This window comes from Lycium ferocissimum, chromosome 5 (assembly GCF_029784015.1).
Source record: "Lycium ferocissimum isolate CSIRO_LF1 chromosome 5, AGI_CSIRO_Lferr_CH_V1, whole genome shotgun sequence".
Lineage (NCBI taxonomy): Eukaryota > Viridiplantae > Streptophyta > Magnoliopsida > Solanales > Solanaceae > Lycium > Lycium ferocissimum.
The window spans coordinates 68,324,510-68,329,003 of NC_081346.1; positions in this window are offsets into that span (position 1 = coordinate 68,324,510).

The following is a 4,494-nucleotide window of genomic DNA, read 5'->3' on the forward strand; positions in this document are numbered from 1 at the left end:
TTCATCAAAATATGGAAATGAAAGGGAGAGTGTTGCTCACTGAACTGATAATGATATCGTTTTTTTATTGTCTTGATTAAGGACTATATCATATTGAAAACAAAAAAGAAATCTTGTTACAGAAAAAAAATTAAAGTGTATAAATCTTTTTGAAATATAATTTTAGTTGAAACACTTTGACAAAGAAGGCAGCAAAAGCTAAAATTTTGGACTTATTTATCTTTTTACCGAAGACTTTAGCATCATTACAAAGAGAATCCTACCAACTAGGCCACTACACAGTCAAAATGTAAACTTTATGCTAAAAAATTCTTTTTCTCGGCTTTCTAAAATACATACACCAAACATATAATAAGGATCCTTATCCAAAAAACAAAACAAGGCACTATATGATAGTACTCTTTAGATTCTCAAAAAGGCAACAAAATATTCTATATTTTTCACATCAATGATGTCTGTGTCAGCTTAAGTGTTTATCGGGTATTTTGTCAAAGTGTCCAAGCAGCAAAACAAAGGTAATTCTGCCTATCAAGAATGAAGCAAATGAACTTACACCAAGTGTTGCAGCTAAGATTTTCATTATGCTATCTCTAAACACATGCCTAAACCATAATAAAATATCTTAGGTTCCTAAACAGCTAAGACAATTAATGAATGCCCCAGTTGTGCCTGCAAGATATAAACTCCCAAACACAAAATTAGTCTAAGTTACTAATAGCACATTCTGTCAAATCATTAATGAAAAACTTCAAATATGCTTTGAATAATAGTAGAATCCCTTTGAAATTAAAGACGAGGAGGAGTTACGACACTGCACTATGTCAGGCTTTGCATCAAAACAATATTACTGGTTCAAACATCTAATGGATCAACACTACTCTTATCACGGCTTGCCTCAACATTTTCAAGCCTCAAACAATTCTTATCCTTTTTTTTTTCATAAGGTAAATGTTAATTCATAACAAAAAGATCAGCACTAAGAGATACAACTTCTATAAGGTTATTAGGTTATAGTAGCTCTGAAGTTGTATTGTTTTTATTACATCAGCAGGTCTACAACAATAAGTATCACATATTAAATTGCACGAATAACATAAAAACTCTTTAGACTTTCAATCAATATAACTTATATCATAATACTTAATGTTTAATTTTCTATCTTGCTTATTCAAAAAAAAAATGAGACCTTTTTTCTACTTTAAAAATATGAAGGAGTAAAAAAGACTTTGGGATTCCCACGTTCCCTACAACTATGTTGTTACAACTTTACCGAAACCATAAAGTATGCACTAATTAAAATCACTAAATGTATTTTATGATAATAATGTATCATAGAAGATAACCTTTACCTCAAAGAAAAAAAACCTATTATATCATAGAACTCATAAGTAATTTCAGTTTCGATGTTTTAACGATCATAAATACTAAACAAAAAAACCTGTTAGCTCCATTGCAAACGCTATCTTAAGGCCAAGGAGAAAATAAAGTTCAAAGAGTTATCAGGGGGACTAATGTTGTAGAATATTAAAAATAATAAACAATGGAGTAACTTTGTGCGGGACAAATTTAATAAACAAAAGAGAGAAATCAATAAAAGAGAATTCAATGAAAAACACGGAACAAATAGGCAAGGCACTTCCAAGAAACTATCTTTAGGATAGTAATTTCCCTCACACCATGCAAGTGGTTAACGGAAAATCAAAGTTGGAAAGTCCAATCCCAGGACACAATGTCTATTTTGGAAATCAAAGTTGCACTCTTTGATTTCTGCTATCACAAGAACTTAACCCAAAAGTAGGGGTGTACATGGACCGGGTTGGTTCGGATTTTTTAAAAACCAAACCAAACCAATTGCGTCGGGTTTTAAAATTTATACACCAAACCAAACCAATAAAATTCGGGTTTTTCAACCTCGGGTTTTCTCGGGTTGTTCGGTTTTCTCGGATTTTTCGGGTTTTTTTCGGAATAGTCTTGATACAAAACATATAACTTTTACTTTAAATATTTCTTTAGTCCTAGTAAGATACAATTATATAATTAAGGTGTTTCTTAAGAAAATAACACAAAATGTGAGAAGAGTGATGACATTGTATTAAAATATTCAACAAAGCTAATATAATCGGTTAAAATAAATATTGCTAATTAACAAGCCATAAAAGAAAATGACCATAATCTAAAAATACTGAGTCATGCTAAAATAAGTATTAATTATATGACAAAGACAAAAACTTAAGTTATGTATTTTTACTCTCTAAATCAATTATGCAAAACTAAAGAATAGATATCCAACATTATTGTCATTTCTAGTGGTAAATTGAATTTCTTTTGTTAGGATTAGTGTTGAGTTGGTTTTGGTTTGGACTTTATTTGAGTTACTAACATCCATAGGATATAAAACTTATTGACATTCAAAATTCTAAGTTCAAGCTTGAAGCTTGAATAATATGATAATAGATAAAAAAATTACGAAAAAATTTAAGAAATATTTATAAATTACTTTACAAATAAATATTTTTATGTATAAAATATTTTAAAAATTGAATACATGTAATGTCGGGTTGGTTTGGTTCGGTTTGACTTTTTTAGTTAAAACCAAACCAAACCAATTATGGTCGGGTTTTTTTTTTCCAACACCAAACCAAGTCAAACCAAACCACTAGTCGGGTTTTTTCTCGGTTTGACTCGGTTTATCGGTTTGGTGCGGTTTGTCGGTTTACTTTGTACACCCCTACCCAAAAAAATGAAGGATTTGGAAGAGATTGAACAATTTTTTGTATTCAAGAGAACTAAGTACTCACAAGAAATGTTTTTTAGTACACTTAGGACTTCTGCAAAAGATCCTTTTATAAACAAAGTACATGGCTTTTGCCTGTTAACCCTTTTATAAAATCCACAAGTGGGTGCATCCACTCAATTATTTAGAACAATCTATGACGGCTAATTTACCCTTCACCTCTATTAGCTTGTAATCTGGAAGCTGGTAATGAGATGCATTCACAATGCAATTAATTTGAATTTTTTAGATTTGACATTAAATGCAGCTATAACAAGTGCGTAATCAGAATCATAACCGCGAACAAACTGATAGATAACTCCACTAATGCAAACACCAAAACTGTAAATCAGAAAATAAGGAGAAATTCTTTGAGCTTCTCTTGTTCATCTATGCCTTAAGTGAAAACTCAGTGTTCTTGTGTTCCTTTCCCAAATTTTTTGTGCTGTAACTTTGTACTTCTTTTCTTCTGTTTCATACCCTAATGAGTAGTTACACTTTTTATTTAGGTTAGGCAGAATTCTTACTTGTCTTGTACTAGAATTGAAATGGAAGTAGGTAGCGGGTGTAATTCTTCCCAAAAGCAAAACAAATCATTAACACAAGCCAGAGCAGAATATGAAGAGTGATTGTGGTAGAGTTCATCAAGTCTCTCAATTTGAACAAGTGGGGAGACGCTTTTCCATCTGCCTCCTTTTGCTCAACAGTGTGAAGAACTGATAAATACATAAGCAAAATGAAAAATCGATAATATGAAATCTGACTAAATTCGAAACCGCACTGGGAATCCACATTGGGGGCAAAGCGCTGGTAACAAGTTGATCACATACTCAAAACTTGAATCAAGTTGCTCTTATTAAGAATGAAAAAATACTTACCTTTTTGTCATAATTTCACCTTAGATAAAAGTAACATCAACTTATGATTTTTATTCAAACTAATTTTCATAAGACCCTCTAATTTTCATAAGACCCTCACCACTAAGTTTGTCAACGGGGTTGGATTGGACATAGCCGACCCCCTAAAGGTGAACCCCAAAGGCTTCGTGCTCGGCTAGGCTCACTTATAGAGAAGCGATTTGGCAGCTGAGTTGAGGTGGAAAAGAGGTATCCAGCAGTCCCAATCCCATTAAGAAATATAAATGTTGGAGTATATGCATTTTAATATTAAAAAAAAATATTAAAGTGCATTATCTTGTCATGTTAGTGGCCATAAATTGACAAGAAAGTGGTGGTGTAATTCATCCTACTAAATACCCCACTAATACTTAAATCTTGTAACCACAATCCCATGTTCTTTACCTCACTTAATATTCACAATCTCATATATTTATCTTATGTAAGAGTTTTATACCTATAAATAGTGTGTTTCTTCCTTATATTGGTGTGTGAAAAAAGGTGTGGAAAAATATTGTGGTGTTGTTGTAAAGTGAGGTTGAAGATTCTAAAGCTCCAGGATACAATAATCCGTCAACGTCGTGTGACTCAAACAACTTCAGCCTAGTTGAAGAGTCCAAAACTCCACCAATAAAAACCATTCTTTCAACATAAAATTACTCTCTTTTTATAATGAATAAGTACAAGACTTAGAATATTTTTCTCTGTCCTCACTCTCTCTTTCACTACACCAACCTCACTTTATAGCAACACAATATTTTTCCACACTTTTTTCATTACCAATACGAGAAAGAAACACATTATCTATAGGTGTAAAGTTCTTCC